The sequence below is a fragment of the Vanellus vanellus genome (assembly GCF_965231255.1).
Source record: "Vanellus vanellus genome assembly, chromosome: 3".
NCBI classification, from domain to species: Eukaryota; Metazoa; Chordata; class Aves; order Charadriiformes; family Charadriidae; genus Vanellus; species Vanellus vanellus.
In genome coordinates, this window is record NC_138907.1 from 126,211,147 (window position 1) to 126,229,190 (window position 18,044).

Sequence of the window (18,044 nt, forward strand, 5' to 3'; positions counted from 1 at the left end):
AGTTAGGTGCTACAGCCTTCCGATGTCTGAGCAGTCAAGGACCTGGTGGTATAGCCCAGGAGAGCAAATCATATCTGTAATGAGTTGCGGTCCTGACCAGGAGTGTGGATGGTGCAGAACAGCCCTTGAGCACATGGACTGAACCAGGCAAGGCTCATGGGAAGCACGAAGAACAAGCTACAGCTTTTCTGCAAGAAAGGAGATCCAGGTCACACAATTAAGATGCTAGCAGATTCTTCCGTGACCAGATCACTCACTTGGGTAAACCTATAGAGCCATACTGATCGACACTCAATGGGGACAGCAGGTGTTCCACCATATTGATTGGTCAATACTGATTTGGATCCAATTTCTGTGTTTTTAATTCCCATAAGAGGCAGTGTATGCAGCAGTTTAGGACTAAAACGTGTATCTTTGGGAGACAAAAAAAAGCTCAGATATCAGGAGAGGGAAGTTACACTGTGTCTGCAAAAGGAAAAAGTGGTACAGCCTGATTATTTTATTTACGCTAAAAATTTTCATAGAAAATGTGTTGCTGGGCATGTCACTGCATGGGATCATATTGATCTGAAAGCAGTATTGGGGGGTTGGCTCAGAGGACCCACATGAACTGGAGAACATAGCAAGACGTTATATGATCACCAGAGGACCGAGGTATGTAATACTGTAAGATCACTGTATGCCAGGTTGTAGTCTTACTTTTTTTTTCTACAATCTTTTGCAACTGCCCACTGTTAAGAGACAGGTTCATAAGGAAGTGGACTTTTGCCTTGACTTTATATGGTCTTACGTCCCTCAGACCATAGCAGCCAGCACTACTGACTAAATTGTCAGTTCCAGATACAAGTTCCTGTAGCCACAAAGAGTCGCCAAGGAGGGAGCCTGCACTTCACTTTGGTGACAGGTCAGCCACACAGAATGTGAAAAGGAGAAACATCTTCTCCCTGTGGCGCCGAACTGGTTTAACCCTGATGTTCATCATCCCCAACAGATCTGACGCAGGCTATGCTTGCGCTCAAGAAGGTGTCACATCGGGTTGGCAGGCAAGGGAGAACCTCGTACTGATCGAAGTCAGTTGTAATCTTCTGCTGAGTGACTGGCATTGCTTTTGCACCCAAATGTGTGCATCACATTGGACTGCCATTTCCTCGGAGAATAGCTTTGTTCAGCCTGGAGAAGAGAAGGCTCCAGGGAGACCTCAGAGCCCCTTCCAGTACTTAAAGGGGGCCTGCAGAAAAGGTGGAGAGGGACTCTTGATCAGGGAGTGGAGCGATAGGATAAGGGGTAATGGCTTCAAACTGGAAGAGGGGAGATTTAGAATTGATATTAGGAAGAAATTTTTCCCTCGGAGGGTGGTGAGCCCCTGGCACAGGTTGCCCAGAGAAGCTGTGGCTGCCCCATCCCTGGAGGTGTTCAAGGCCAGGTTGGACGGGGCTTGGAGCAACCTGGGCTGGGGGAGAGGTGTCCCTGCCCATGGCAGGGGGTTGGAACTGGATGATCTTTAAGGTCCCTTCCAACTCTAACCTTTCTACAATTCTATGAATAGATGGGGAAGATTTTATTTAGAAGTCACTCTTTTTAATTAAAAGAAAGAGATTCATGCTGTTTAGTTCAATTAGATTGATTTGCCTGGCCATTTTTTTTTTTCTTTTCTTTTAAAATGAGAGGTGAAGCGTTGTGTGATCTGTGCACGTATTGTTTTTAAGATCATTCACCTGGCATCACTCCAGTTCTTGTGAGCTTCCGCAAAGCGAAAACACAGGTGTTAGCCCGTCAGGTAGGCTGAGAAGGAGGCATGCTTCTGCTGACAGCATCTTCCAGCCTGGCCGTTCAACGCTCTGGGTGAGATCACAGCCTGAAAGGTAACATGTTCTCCAGGGCAGGCGGGTCAGAGAAAGCAGGATTTTCCTCAGTGGGTTTTACTCCAGCACTGTGTGGATACGCCTTAGACCGCAGTGGCTGCGGTCACATTTCTCTGCGTAAGGGGAGCGTACAGCATCCCGCACAGTAACGTGCCAGGATAGAGCCTTCAGTGCTCCCCAGATGCTTTTGTGTTGCTGCTTTCTTATAATCAACATCTTTTTGTGAGCGCAGGATAGCAATCCTGCGAGGGCAGCTCCCCTTAGAGACAGTAATTTCTCCACCTCAATGTGAGACACATGAATACTGCTAATGCACTGATGGCAGTTATTTTGTCTGGTTTCTTTTATATCCGCGATGCAAATTTCCACCCTCGTGGTGAAGGGTTTTACAAACAAGATGAGATACAATTAACAACAGTCTTAGTGACAAGAATTATCAAAAAACCGGGAAAAGGGGAAGGCAACAGAGACAGTTCTGTGAAGAGCAGAAGTAGCTGGAGGAGACAAGGGGCCAGTCTTATAGTGGAAAGTACCACCACCATCACCACAACAACAAAAAACCCAAGAATATATTGTTTTCAAACCCACGTACTCTGATAGCAGCAAGATTATTAATTGGGACAAACCTTTAGCTGTAAGGAAGTCCTGGCAAAGAGCATTTGGGGAGGGAGCAGAGTTTCTGTCGCTGAGAGATTTAAGAGCAGGTTAGGTAAGCCTCCATCAGCAAAGATGTACATTGAGTGGATCCTGTCTCAGGGCAAAAGGAGAGGTTTAATGACCTCCTCTCTTCAGATTTAGCATCTGAACCTTTCCCCGTGCTTGCGACTTCTGCAGCTTTGAAGCTTTTGCGGTACAACTCTGTTTGCATATAAAGCGATCCTCCTGATCTGGTGTTGTCTATAGAACTGTTTGTGATTTATTTAATATCCAAGAAGCACATATAAAATAATGAGGGAACAGTTGTTTATCCTGCGAACACACCAAAAAGGCCACTGATTCAAATTTTGAAGGTTACACAGTCCTCAAGAAGCCCTGACCCGCACTGCAACCGGTGAGTAGGAATTCCCAGATCTCAGCAAGAGACAAGTTTGCTATTTTGGGGAAGGAAACTGCTTCATTTGTTCCCTGAAGACTCTCCTGTGCAGGCCCATTTCCCCACTGCCTTGCAGCTTCGCATCTAAGCAAACAGGGGGGATGAAGGATACCTCTGAAATCACGGAATCACGGAATTTTCAGAGTTGGAAGGGACCTCTAGAGATCATCTAGTCCAACATCCTACATAAGAAAAATGCTTTGAGATGTGTTTGCATGTACAGGTAATGAGACGGGCAGGGAAGAATCAGGCCCTAAGTCATACCCCTCACGAACCCATGCCTGTACAAAGGCCATAATGTTCCTAAGATATCCACAGCGAGTTGACATTTACCTGTAAGCAGAGTTTTCACACCTCAGAGTGGATGCACGGAGCTCCCAATGGGCAGGCAGGGGCTCTAATTCAAAGCGACTCTGCCTGCCCCATTGCTGACTTTCCTGGTTTTCCAGCAGAGCTCCTGTAGCACACCGAGAACGTTGCATGGAAGGCTCAGAACAGAAACAGTAAGTCCCAGCCAACCTCCCTGTCCTTCACAGCTTCTACAAAGGCCTTTCTTTAGGAAGAAATTTTTCACTATGAGGGTGGTGAAGCACAGAAACAGACTGCCCAGAGAAGCTGTGGCTGCCCCATCCCTGGAGGTGTTCAAGGCCAGGTTGGACGGGGCTTGGAGCAACCTGGGCTGGTGGGAGGTGCTGGGGTTGGAACTGGATGATCTTCAAGGTCCCTTCCAACCTAAACCACTCTATGATTCTATGACATACATTCATCCTTTAACAAGCACGAATAACCACAGCCAAAAACAAAGGCAGAGGGGAAACATTATATACCCTCAGCAGTTGGTTTTGCAGAGCTAGGTCCACTCTAATGGTGCCCGAGATGCACACAGCATCCATTTTTCTTCCTTCCTTACTGGCCTTGACACTGCAGGTTTCCACACAGGGATTCATTTCAAGTATGCTATGGGAACAAGATGCATAATTAGCACAGCTAATGATGAGTTTCCAGTCTAAGCAGGAGCAGCATTTCAGACAGCTCTCAGGCAGTAGAAGAGAGTTTGTTCACATTAAGTTTTCTCTGTCCCATAAATCATGGCCAGCTTTCCTAAAGGTCTGTAGCCTTCTCGACACCATGCAACTTGGCATGAAAACAAGCTCATACAGGTCTTTGAGGTGAGCAGATGTTGCAGGACAGCACGGGTTAAGGAACGTACCCTGTGAGAGGTGTAAACCAGACTATCTTAAAAATTCAGACAAAGCCTCACACAAAGTTTATCACACACCACAAAGAATGATGGTCATTAGTGCAATGAATTTAATTGTCCTCCTCTATCAAGATTCGTCTGGATCTGGCCCTCCAGATATTCCACTGAATAGCTGGGCTGTTCAGTGTGTACCTGAGCTAGTGCACACCTGAAAACACAGCAAGGTTTCAAGCTCCATGAGAAAGGAGAGATTTTAACGGAAAGGAAGTCGGGCTTAATTCTGTACTTCGTTACAGTGAAGGAAAAAAGCCTTGAGTTTTCCCTTCGAGAAGATACTTCGTAGTCACAGAAATACACTTTCCTTTTACCCATCCAACAATACTAATTCTCCAATAACTTTCCAGTCCAAATAGTGTCCATCTGAGGCTGGCAGCATCTGCTGCACCACTCTGGAGGCAACCACTGCAGCTATTGGGATGCTCAGCTAAACAGAGCAGTCCACTCTAGCAACCTTTGTGTAAGGATGGATCCCTTGGTGCTGAGGAAGAGAAGAAGATGTCCTGGTTTCAGCTGGGATAGCATTGACTTTCTTAGTAGCAGCTGGAATAGTGCTGTGTTTTGGGTTGGTGATGAAAATAGTGGTGGTAAAACACAGATGGTTTCAGTTGTTGATAAGCTCTCAAGGCCTTTTCTGCTCCTCACACCGCCCCACCAGCGAGTAGGCTGGAAGGACACAAGAGGTTGGGAGGAGACACATCCAGGACAGGTGACCCCAACTGACCAAAGGGATATTCCATGCCATATGACGTCATGCTCAGTATATAAAGTGGGGGAATAAGGAGGAAGAGGGGGATGTTTAGAGTTATGGCATCTTGTTTTCCCAAGTAATCATTAGGCGTGATGGAGCACTGCTGTCCCGGGGATGGCTGAACACCTGCCTGCCCATGGGAAGCAGTGAAGGAATTCCTTGTTTGGCTTTGCTCGCGTGCACGGCTTTTGCTCTACCTATTAAACTGTCCTTCTCTCAGCCCACAAGTTTTTTTCCTCACTTTTACTCTTCTGGTTCTCTCCCCCATCACAACTGGCATGGTCCTCGTTGCTGACTGGGGTTAAACCACAACAGCAAACCAGAAGGTTTTGGAAAAACAGCTTTGTATCATGGTTTTTATAACTTGGGTTTACTGTCAATGCAGTGATGCATCTTCCTAAGAAGCTCAGAAACCAAGAAAATGGGAAGTGACCATCCGATCCAAAAGGAGTGGTCTACCGTGGTCCACCTGGTGGTTTACTCTCCTTGGAGTGCGGGTAGATAACAGAGTTTCTTGATAAATGCTTTTTACCCAGTAAACGCACATCTATCAGATGAATAGGGCAACGAATACACTCCTTTATAATTACAAACTACATTTATTGAACAGGAAATGTTTTGCATCACTCCAGTCCCTTCCTCGCTGTCACAGACAGCCAGACAGGAGTGACAGGGCCATCTGCTATCTTACAGCAGCGGAGCTACTGATGTCATCCTAGTGCACGGATGACATCACAGGCCCCTTGTAGACATAATCTCTCTGAACTATCGCACTAGTCGGTGCAAAACAGCCTCAGTAATTAGCAGAAACACCCAGTGTTGCCCCACAGAGAAGATCCCACCTCCAGCGCTCTTGTGGCAAGAAGCAGTTGGGCTCAGCAGCATGGCAGAAGCGAGCATTGAGCACTGAACACCGTGGTGGAATCACAGCCATAGTGACAGCTCTGACCAAGGTGGGCACTCTGGGACAAGAAGGGTGGAAGATCACCTCCATCATTTCCAAGAGATGGAAACATATAGAAGGCCAAATAGCAGCCTTGAAACGCTGAATGCTCAGAAAATGGTACTGTGAAGTATTCAGATGTTCATGAGTCTGTCATCTTCTTCCTCATCTTTCTTCCTCCTCTCCTCCCACTGCCAGAACTGGCCAAGAAGAGACCTCAGGTAGGGTTGGCTGAGGCCAGTTACGGCCTGAGAGGACGTGCCATTCATCGGGGTCATTTTCTGCAAGGGAACAAAACAGAGGAGGAAAACCCTGTGACCAAGTTACAGCCGCTTTCCCAACTCCGTTTACTGAGTGCACTTGTTAAATAGACTTTGGAGAATTAATAGTGTGTTTATGAAAAGGACTCGGGTTTCGTCTGATAGTGTAACGTAAAGCTTCCCTGTCAGGGGCTCAAAACCTCTAAAATCTATGACTTGCCAGATCTGGGAGTAGATGCGCAACTACTCAGTGTAGCCGGTGTTGCAGGTCCAGAGAGCTGCTGGGTTTCATTGCTCTTGAAGAGTGTAACAACCCCCATGAATCAACCTGAGAAAAGCCTGCTAAAAACGTACCAGTGCATTTTATGAAATCTGCAAGGTCTCATGGACTTAAATCCCTCATCTCCAAGGTGCCCTGTTCAATTAACCTCAAAACTTTCACTCTAAAATAAAGCTGACTTTTGGCAGAAGACCTTGGAGGGAAACTTCAGGACAAGAAAAGTTAAAATGCATTTAAAAATTAAATCTAAAATGGCCATCTCGGCAAAACGGAGCCGTTACCACAGCTGCAAAATCATTTATCAAGTGCTCGGAGCATGCTTGATGCGTCCAAGAACAGGCAGACACCTTTCCCACAGACTCGCCAGCCTCTCACAGCTGTTAAGAGGAGCAGAGCAGCCAGCAGTAGCATGCAGTGGCAGTGAAAAATCGGCTTAAGAATTTCTTGCCTTCGCTTGAGGGTAATAAAGCATCATGTTACGAGCTAGGGAGAGACAAAAGCGTTTAAGAATTCCATTTTTTCCATACAGAATCATTAGATAATCTTTATAATCTAACACAATGAGTCTAAAATCTTTCCTCTTGATGTTTAATAGTTCTCTTATTGAAATAAAAGGCGTTTATTCCTTCGTCTCATTTGATGTCTTGCAGGCAGTGGGTGCTGTAGATCACCTTTGCAGGTTCTTTCTGCATTTACAATGAAATCTGCTGCAGGACAGGTGATAGAGTTGGAATTATATATCTTTTTTTTTTTTTTAATTAGTATAGTTTTGCTGTCATTCGTGCAGACTGAACTGTAATTGACATTTTTCCATTCCCCCCCCACTGGCAATGTGAGGACTGTTGGAATGGGGAAGGGAACTGCATGCTGCCTTCAGCTCTTTATTTATCCACAGTTTTTAGTTGGAGCAAGACGCAAACATACATCAGCATATGCTTTAGCTAAAAACAAGAGCTTGCCAACTCAAGCAGGTTGGGAATTTTCCATCCACCGAAAGAGCAATCTCAGCAAAGGGAAGAAAAAATAAATAAAGAATTGCCTTTGGGGGCAAAAGGGGGATTTTGCCTAAATAATTCAATTTTCTATTCATTCCCCTTAAATCAAGAGCCAGCATTTTCTTGGACTAAATCCAAAGGGTTTCAAGTCATGTCAGTGTTAAGTTGCATAATTTCAGGCCACTGTTTGCCTGCTGGGACTGCAGCTTCAGGCGCCATACATTCACAGCCCTTCCAAAATAAACAGGAGAGCCAAGTGCTCGATCACCGAGTCCCGCAGGGAACGCGGATCCAAGAAGCGTTTTCAGAGGATAACTCCATAGCGAGTGTGAAGCATGGCAATGCAGATATAACTTCTGCCTCAAGAAGTCATTGAACCGCTTATGACTGGAGCCTGGGAAATATCCCACTCCCTATATTCTCTCCTTAAATATCCGCTGATGATGGTCGATGGAGACCAAGCGTGGAGATGCTTGTACCATGCGTGGTCATTTGTACATCATTCGTACATGCTTGCATTAAGCCAGCGCAGCTCTGTTTCTCATGGCACTGTCCTGCTCTTGGGAGACATCGCCTGGGCAGGAGTCCAGAGCATGAAAATATGATATATAGAGTATCCCAGGCGCACAGCTCAGTGAGCCGGAACCTTTAGCTCAGCAGCCCAGAAAGGAATCCTGAAATATTAAAATGCTTTTGTCAAAGGTACCTAAAGGAAATACTCTGGCAAGCTTAACTAAACGAAGGAAAAAAAAAAAAAAAAGTCATAAAAGAATAGGTGTGTATACTCTTTTTTTTTAGTTCTTAATTTACAGTCAGGACAAAGAGCAATATTAAAGTAGAAAAAACAATTTCCTGGGAGGGAAACCTTCCGCAGAGCTCTGCTAGCCAAATAAAACCCTCCCCTGCACACACAGAGCTCCTCAGCCTGGAGATCAGAGGCAACCGCATGTGACAGCTATTAATCACATCGCTTCACGCCTGGCTGGGCTGTGCAGGGGCACAGCTACGCGGCGCGAACAGAAGCCCCTGCACGAAACACTGCACCCCTGATACGCGCTCGGAACAAAAGGAAAAAAAGCATTTCAGTTTCGCTGTCCAGCCATTTCAAAGGGAAGAATGAGTTGTCATCAAGTCTGCCAAAAAAAATAAAAAAATCCCCTGCATTTGTGGTAGATAACAAGATTCAAGTCAGTTCAGGGTTGGGAAAAAGCCCAAGTTTTTTTTTTTTTTTTTAAATAAAATTCTTTTTTTTTTTTTTTTTTCTTAAAAGGGAAGTGATAAATGAAATTGGTTTCAGAGCATTTCAGAGTTAGGAGAGCAACCAAAGCAGGACTGGCCACCTTTTCCAGGACTTCCAGACACTAAAAAATGGCCATTTTTTTAAAACCTCAGCTCACAAAGTGTAGACATCTTGGGAAAATCATGGCGTAACAGAAGCTGCAGGGAGGAAAATCCTTTGCTGGCTGTAGAAGCTGAGTGCTCCCAACTCCTGGCTCCCCAGTGCCTAATTGAGTTTGAAAGAACTGTTAAGCACCATTCACAAAACCAGCTGTCTCTCTTTAAAGGAGGAAAAGCTACAGTAGGAAAATAAACACAAAGAACTCTCTTGTTGGACTGCAGAGCCTCGAAAAATGCATTTGGAGCCCCCGGGGAAGCCACGCTACGGGAGCGTCAGCGGCATCACTCCATCTGCTATAGACTGTGCAGTGTCTTCACCAAACTGAGTCAAACTAAAGGGTTGTCCGACTTAAATAACCCTTGATGGATTTTTCTTTCCCATACTTGGCTGCTTTTCGAATGCCTATCACGTTTGGCATCTACGATGCCCCACGGCCGTGACCCCCCCAGCTGAACCGCACACCCAGCCAGACAGCAGCTCCATTTTTTTTAAGGGCCACCTGGTAATTTCATCCGCTGCACCTTAATTCTTGTATGAGGCAGAGCAAATTGTTGTTCCTTACCTTCCCCGTGCCAATATATCTTAGACCTCCATCATATCATCACCTCAGCAATCGCTTTCCCGGGCTGAGGAGTCGGCCACCAAATGGAAAAAGGAAGAGCGTGACTCCATGGCTGCTCTTGGGAAGGGCACCATGGATCCAGCCTTGCAGTGAGGGCAAACAGGTCTCGCCTGGCACGCTGCAGAGGCAAAAAGAAAAGATCCTGTTGTCTCCACTGCCCCGATATATGCATAGGGTTGAGCAAAAGGGCTTTTTCTGCTTGGGAAGGATGATGGATGGAGCACCTGAAGTTGCTCACTGGTGTCTGTGGCCTGGCTCAACATAAAGTTCTCTTCTAGACCAGTATCACACCAGGACGGCAGATCCCCCAGACTGACTAAGAAGCAGGAGTGATTTAATAACCCAGTTACCTCCTCCAGCATTGAGGCAACCATCTGGAGCATTAAAACTGGCATGGACACAAAGCTAGATGGAGCTTGCAGCAAGCTGGCCCTGAAACCGCCCCGTTCCTCCAGGTTCAGCTGCGATCCAAGGCCTCCCCGATACGGCCCAGCTGGATAACCCTGCCTCTGAGAGCCCCGGAGATTGCCAAATTGTGAGAAAGAGCACAGAGTCCTGCAAGATAAGAAAGGTAAAACCGAGGACAGAGGTGGGATTGCCGAGATGTGATAGGTAGCAGCTCAAAGGTACAAGAGGAAAAAAAACCTCAACATGAGAAGGCGGAAAATCCTAAAGGGGAGAAAACCCAACGCCAGGTGGATGATGGCATCTCAGCAGCTTGGATGTTCCATTCCAGCAAGCAGCCAGGGCCACCCAATGGTCACCCATCTGGGCAGCAAAGACACTTTTGGGTGTCTTTCTCCATGGTCAGCGCAGCCTTGTAGCTCACTAGTCCTCATTTGGGTGTATCCCGCTCACAGGGCCTCTGTGCATGACAAAAGGTGCCCCAAAGAGTGCTCTGGGGAGAGAGGGAGGCTCACCGAGAAGCTTGAATGCTTTATATTTTTCATCGTATCTGGATTTTAAAGTTTGCGTTTTTTGGCCCCCCTTTTTTTTTTTTTTAAATCCATGTCTGAGAGACTGCAGACAAGAAAAGCCACTCCGAAGTTCAGAAACGCGCTAAAGGAGGAATATGGGGAATGCAAATTAAAAGAGCCAAGGGGAAAGAGAGTAGGACATGTTCCAGCAAGCTGCTCTGCCTCTCAAAGCCACGAGACGGGGAAGGGAAAGTCAGATCTGGGCCGGGTGTTGAGGCAACTTTCTCATCAGAAAGAAATCCAGCAATCTGTGGCAGGACCAGGACTTCGGTCTCCCAAACCCCAGGCCAGTGCCTGGAGGAAAAAAAAAAAAAAAAAAAAAAAAAAAAAAAAGCCAATCATCCTTCCAGTCTCCATGAGGATCCAGTTGCAGTGACAGAGCCTTAGACGACAGATCATTAAGCCGCATGGGTTTTCACCTTACAAATCTTCCCTGGGAATGAATTACTAAAAGCTCCACTGTGATGTTTCACACCGCAGATGCTGACTCAGGCTGCAGAGCTCTTCCATTTTGGCTGGGTTACTTCTCCTTACCCGTTTTTCCAATGCGATGTGCCACGTGGCATCACAAGCAGCTGGACCAGCTCAAGCGAGGAGGAAAACGAGGTGGAGGAGAAGAGCAGCCGTTTAATTCAGCATTGCCAAAGCCTCCCCCGTGGTGAAACGGCAGCCTTGCCCACTGCTGCCAGCGCAGCCGGGACACTTGATGTATTCGATGTTGCGCAAGTGTCCCTTAAGGATCTGCGGAAGAAAAACTTTTTCCCAGCGAGGCACAGCTTTTTTTTTTTTTTTTCCCCCTCCAAACCTAGGGAACTGTCGGAACCAGAGCCCTTTATTTACCCCGCTGTAGAGCGAATTTCTCTTTTCTCCCTGAAACAACTGATCAAATAAGAAACGGAGAGAATCCTCTTCACTCCAGCAACAACGTCATCAAGCCTTCAGGGAAAAGAGGTTCAGGTCAAGTGAAGGTATCTGTCTCGTGCACCATCACTGCCTTTACTCAAAGCTGTTCCTACACCACATCCAACCTACTGGTTAACACAGGCTTCAAGACTCCACGACCATGGAGGATATGGCCACAGTACCTGAGATGCTCCAAGCACCACAAAAAACATGGCAGCTGATGAGACAAAGCACAGTATACAAAAGGCAAGCTGTTCTCTGCTCCAAAAACCTTAACTCTGAAACAACCCTTATTCCTGCCAGAAAGTTTTTAACAAAAAAGTTTGTATTTCAAACCATCAAGTTGTTACAAACCAAAAGGAAACGGCTGAAACAGAGAGCATCCTGCAGAAATGTTGTACTTACCTTGCTGGGGCATCTCAACTATTTATTTCATGTCAGGAAAGAGACACCAGGAAGCAAATTTCATAGAATGGTTAGAGTTGGAAGGAACCTTAAAGACCATCCAGTTCCAACCCCCCCCACCATGGGCAGGGACACCTCCCACCAGCCCAGGTTGCTCCAAGCCCCATTCAACCTGGCCTTGAACACCTCCAGGGATGGGGCAGCCACAGCTTCTTGGGGCAACCTGCGCCAGTGTCCCGCCACCCTCAGAGGGAAATATTTCTTCCTCATATCTAATCTAAATCTCCCCTCTTCCAGTTTGAAGCCATTCCCCCTCGTCCCATCACTACACGCCCTTGTAAAAAGTCCCTCTCCAGCTTGCAGTAGTTCCTGTATCTCTCATACTTTTGAATTATCCACTTGCCAAAAGGCCGAATACCATTTTTTTCCCTCCACACAGCGATCACAGCCTACACCCTTCAACCCCGAAATCATCACTCTGTAGGGTACCAGTGCCGATGGGGATGTGCTGAGCGCAGCCGGTACAGTGCAGACCCTGGATCTGCGTCTTCCCCTGGACACTTCACTATCCACCTCCACGCAGGAGGCCCTCCTGCTGCCACATATTCCTGGTGGGAAGGTTTACACCCTAGACACATATGCCATGCTCAGACTATCAGAATAATTTCAAAAAAGCCATCCCAAGTGCATGAAGCGCTGCCTGACAAAGTAAGTGCTAGAAACTCCTGGAGCCGAAGGCGGCTGAGTAAGCATGTGGTAAACCCTAAGTCCAGGGGCTGTGATTATCATAGAATCATAGAGTGGTTTAGGTAGTAAAGGACCTTGAAGATCATCCAGTTCCAACCCCCCTGCCATGGACAGGGATACCTCCCACCAGCCCAGGTTGCCCAAGGCCACGTCCAGCCTGGCCTTGAACACCTCCAGGGATGGGGCCTCAACAACCTCTCTGGGCAACCTGTGCCAGTGCCTCACCACCCTCAGAGTGAAAAACTTCTTCCTAATGTTCAATCTGAACCTGCCCTCTTCCAGTTTAAAGCCATTCCCCCTTGTCCTATCGCTACATTCCCCAGTAAGAAGTCCTTCCCCGCCTCTCCAGAGAAAGAGCTCCAACTCATTTCATGTACACAAGCACGGAAGTCCCTTTTCCCTAAAAAGCGGCAGGAGCAAACACTGAACGTACGCGACTAACCTGCCGAATTCCCGTAGGGATTCAACAGCAACTTTGTGCCTTTTTTTCCCCTTTTTTATCCCAGGCAAAAGTCTCACTGACTACTGGTTCACAGCCTACGGACCCACCAGCCAGGAGAGACCCAGGAGTTTCCGTGGGTCACAGCCTCTGTTTCCCAAGAGCCGCTTGTCCTTTGTTTCGCTCCTGCCCTTGGCAAGTACACCAAAGTACCCCACCTCCCTCAAAAAAACATATTAGCAATCAAAAATTGTCCAACCCCCCCAATATTTATATGAGAAATAGGTTTTCTCCTCTTCTGTGTAGCGGCAGGGTTATATACCAGTACTTTAAGATACCGAGGGAGCGGATTTTGAGCTTTAAGAGTAAACCCTCCATTAGCGTGACCCGTAGCATCAGATAAAGCGATCTAAAGCCGCCAACAGCGCTCTTGCAACAGAACATCAAAGGATCGTCATCTCCGGCTCTGAAAGACAAATGCCACAGGCTCATCTTGACATTTACACAGCAGGAGAAACTGCGAGCAACCCAACGCAGTCCAGCATCCTCCGGTTACGTTTAATGCACAACAGAAGTTCCTCCTCGTTATTTTCTTTAACTGCCCGGGGGAAAAGCTGACAGGGTGGAAGAGAGCCCTACAATGGCTCTAAACAAAACCACTTTGGGTTTTCAAACAAGAAACGCCAACAGTCTCAATCTACCGAGTTTTAGCTTCCTCAAGATCTACTGGTGCCACAGCACATATGAGATATCGGGAGTTGGGTGCTACACAGTCACCCCCGGCCAGAGGAACCCAACATTTTATGAGGTGAGCTCATTGACCATCCCCTCCCCAGGGCTTCACTGGTTTCCCTGCCAGGCTGCCGCTTCTCACGATGCTTGTAGGAATGTAATCACCTTCCTATTCCCCACGCGGCAAAGCTTTGTTGAAGTCAGGTTTGAAAGGGGTGAGATGGGACAGATCCAACACCAGGTAATGGAAGAAAGGGAGGCTTGGAACGCCAGGCGAGAGTAGAAGCGAGTCACAGACCAAACAGAGTCTGCCTCTCTTCACAGAATCTCCTAGATTGGAAAAGACCTGTAAGATCATCCAGTCCAATCGTTCACCTAACACTGCCAAGCCCACCACTAACCCATATCCCTCAGCACTGTATCTACATGACCCTTAAATACCTCCAGGGATGGGGACTCCACCACTGCCCTGGGTAACGCGCCACAATGCCCGATGACCCTTTCCGTAAAGAAATTCTTCCTAATAACCAATCTAAATTTCCCCTGGCGTGACTTGAAGCCATTTCCTCTTGTTCTGTCACCTGTGACTTGACAGAACAGGTCAACTCCCATCTCTCTGCAACCTCCTTTCAGGTAGTTGTAGAAAGCGAGAAGGTCTCCCCTCAGCCTCCTTTCCTCTCCACTGCCTCTCATCAGGTGTTTCTATGCATTGAATCAAAACATCATGTTTTACACACAAATAATATACGGGCTGAAGAAATCCATCACAGCTGCCCCAAACAGTCTGTTTGCACAGTATAAGCTCTCTAAGGGCATCGTGTTTTCATGAGTTACATCTCAATTGTGGTTTGAATTCAACACATGGCTTTGTATCCTTTTAAATATTCCAGAACCTTTACGTATTTGGTTTTAAACTGTTGGACAAAGGATGCCCTCTTACCTGGGCTTAAGAAAGAAACCTAAATAAAAAGAAATTTCAACACTTGAGCAGATAGTTATTTTCTCCCCTCCAAAAAGCAAGTTTAAAATCAAATCGGACTGCCTGATTACAGCTAAAAATGTTTTAAAATAGACCCACTGCGTTTCAGCTGGGACGTCTGCAAACATTTTGCACAAATAGGGACTGAACATCCGTCTTTTCCCTTCAAAACCTTCAGCCCCCTTCACTGGGTAATCACATGGGACTGCACGAGCTGCAGGGCAGAACACACCCCTAGAATCTCTATCTGCTGAAACGCCAAAAGCCACACAAATTCTTCACCTTCCAGAGGAGTTGCAGAGACCATGGATGATGCCGCAGGGAAACAGCCCAGTGGTTCAGAGCCACCAGCCAGGAGAGATCCAGAAGGTTCCATGGTTCACAGCCTCCATTTCTCAAGAGCTGCTTGTCCATTTTTTGTTTTTCACTCCTTCCTCCAGCAAGTACACCGAAGCACAGGAACATGAACCTGGTGGAGCGGGGCCAGAGAAGGCCCCGGAGATGCTGCGAGGGCTGGAGCCCCTCTACTGGGAGGACAGGCTGGGAGATTTTGGGGGGGGGGGGGGGGGGGGGGGAGGGTGTCAGCCTGGAGAGGAGAAGGCTTCACAGAGACCTCAGAGCCCCTTCCAGTGCCTAAAGGGGACTCCAGGAAAGCTGGGGAGGGACTCTTGATCAGGGAGGGGAGTGATGGGATGAGGGTTTTAAACTGGAAGAGGGGAGATTGAGATTAGATATTAGGAAGAAATTGTTTCCTGTGAGGGTGGTGAGCCCCTGGCGCAGGTTGGAGCAACCTGGGCTGGTGGGAGGTGTCTCTGCCCAGGGGGGTTTGAACTAGGTGGTCTTTAAGGTCCCTGCCAACCCAAACCTTTCTATGGTTCTATGAAGTACTCCACCTCCCTTAAAAAACAATAGGTAACTGTGAGCTCAGGTCTACTGATGGACTTCTTGCAAGGTCTTGCTTCAGTCTGAACCACCCTCCATTTGAAGATGTATGCCTGCCTGCCTTTATTGGGTTTGATACAACCGTAAAAATCTCATCTAATTAAACTGTCCATCATGTGCAGAGCTGGTGTCGAAGGACCAAACCCATGGGAGCAGAGCTCTCCAAGCCACGCACACACTCAAGCTCTCAACCTTCTCCTTGCCATGGAGCACAAACCCCTCTTCCACCACCACTGCCCACATTCAGCTGTAGGAGAAAACACACACGAGCTGAAAAGAACCAAAGTTTCAGGCAGGAGCTTACATCCACGTCACACACATCCCCCCAGTGGAAAATCAAGGCGGTACTAATAAATAAGATTCAGCACTGTAATTAAAGAACTTTTTCGAGTCTTCAAGGTTTTAATTTGAACAGACATTTCGACTATGTTCTCAATGTATCTACAGCAAAGTTTACAGCCACTGTGTATCTGTTTTTCTCCCCCCAAATGGCTCAGCGATTTGAGCCACCATAGGGTTTTTTTTTCCTCTCAGATTTATTACTTACTTTTTTTTTTTTTTTGCAATATATTCAACACCACAGCAGCTGGGATCCTGTACACGTACAGCATACATCTAACAATAGCACACAACTCCCAGCCCTGTTACTTATTTCATTTAAAAAAAAAATAATTAATAAGTTAAATAATCAAGACTGATGCAGCAGCCAAGGCCAATTAGCAATTCCAGATGTTCGGACAGAAGTGCACTCATCACCGAAATTGGTACTAGTTAACAGATAACGTAGCGCACATCACACAGTGCTATTCAGTGTCGCACAGTTACAACACCCGGGAGCGCCAGCGGAGACATTGTCCCCTCGAACAGGGACCCGCACACCACGGCACTTCCCAAGGCTTTAGCAAAGCATACATTAGACGCCAATATGCTGTACAGTGCAATTTAAGTTCTATCATATGCAACATGGACAACAGTGCACTTAAACCGGTCGCCACATTCACGAGTTAGATCGATACAATCAAAAATTGGAAGGTACGTATTCCCTTATGAAAATTGTGCAAGTTAGTTCCTTTTCCCTTTACTTTTTTTTTTTTTTTTTTGGTAAGTGGCAGAGCATCGGCATTGATTGACCCCAGAGTTTGGGGGAGGGGACCCTCAGCGTCCAGCTTATTACACCGAGATCTATGTGCAAAAGAGCAGAAGCAGAAGTGTCAGCAAGAGCGTAAGGCAGCGTCGGGCTGAAGAACCAGAGCTGGGCACTGTCGCAGCGCTTACGGCTCAGGATGACGCAGGCAACCCGCGAAGAGGGCGTCAGCGACTCCCTGGGGCAGAGCCCAGCAGATATCCCCCTCTAAGAGGGAGCAAGCCCATCATCAATACTAAATATATGAATAAATACAGTGGACATGCAAGATAAGCAAAGAACTGGAGGGCTCCGCTGGGCGTTACACCAGTAGCCACCAGACTGGAGCCTGAGATGCGCTGGGAACGAAGAGGTTAAAAGAATGTGCAAGTAGCCTGACACAAGAGGGCTGTGAACTGTCCTTCTCCCAGGAGGACCTTCGAGGGTCCACACCATCTTCTCTCAACTCCCCCACGTGCAACACCTTGCAGGACTGCTCCAGGGAACGTCTCAGGAAGGTGATAATTTGCCGGTTAATTTGAGCCTCCAGCGAGCACAAGGGGACGCACGGCAGAGGAATTGGGGAAGAAACCGCTGCGGCTGCTCAGGAGGACACCAGCATTGCCACATGAAGGCTGGGACCCACACTACCGCAGCAGCACTCGGGCACAGATTCAGTGCCGAAACGCAGGTGGAGGATGAAACACTAGCTCGGAGAGAATTTTCTGCCTTTTGTTAGCTGTCACAGCTGGTTACCCAATTGCCTCAGATGCCTGCAGTTTGCACGAGAGACTAGAGCAGCCACGCAATTAGATTAAAAAAAAAAACAAAACAAAACAACCAACCAACCACCCTCTTTGCTTCTCTATTATTTAGCTCAATATATAATTACTATGTTAGGAAATTACATAACCTTGAAGAGTGTTGTATGTATAGACTATTATGGGGAAAATAGTGCCTTCTGAATCCTTCTCATCTGGCTAGCGATAATGTATTTCAGATGCAGAGGAACAGCAGAAATTCAGAACTGGATAGGGATGCAACATCCAGGCAGGTGCGGATCCCAGAGACATCATTTTTAAAGGGCGAGAAATCATTTTAAGGGCTTAGATTCGCAACGATAGCTCCAGAAGGCAACTTTTGGATGCGGGAGGAAGGCATGGCCAACTCGTGCCTCCCCTGTTACGCAGCAGAGATCACCAACCACCCCGAGCAGTGTTCCCTATGTCAGATTTGATTTTGGTGAACAAGACCTCCAAACCTAAAAAGAAATTGGTATTACAAGTAGGGGGAATTATTTGTCTGCCTTAAGCGAACAACGGTTTAAAAGGGAT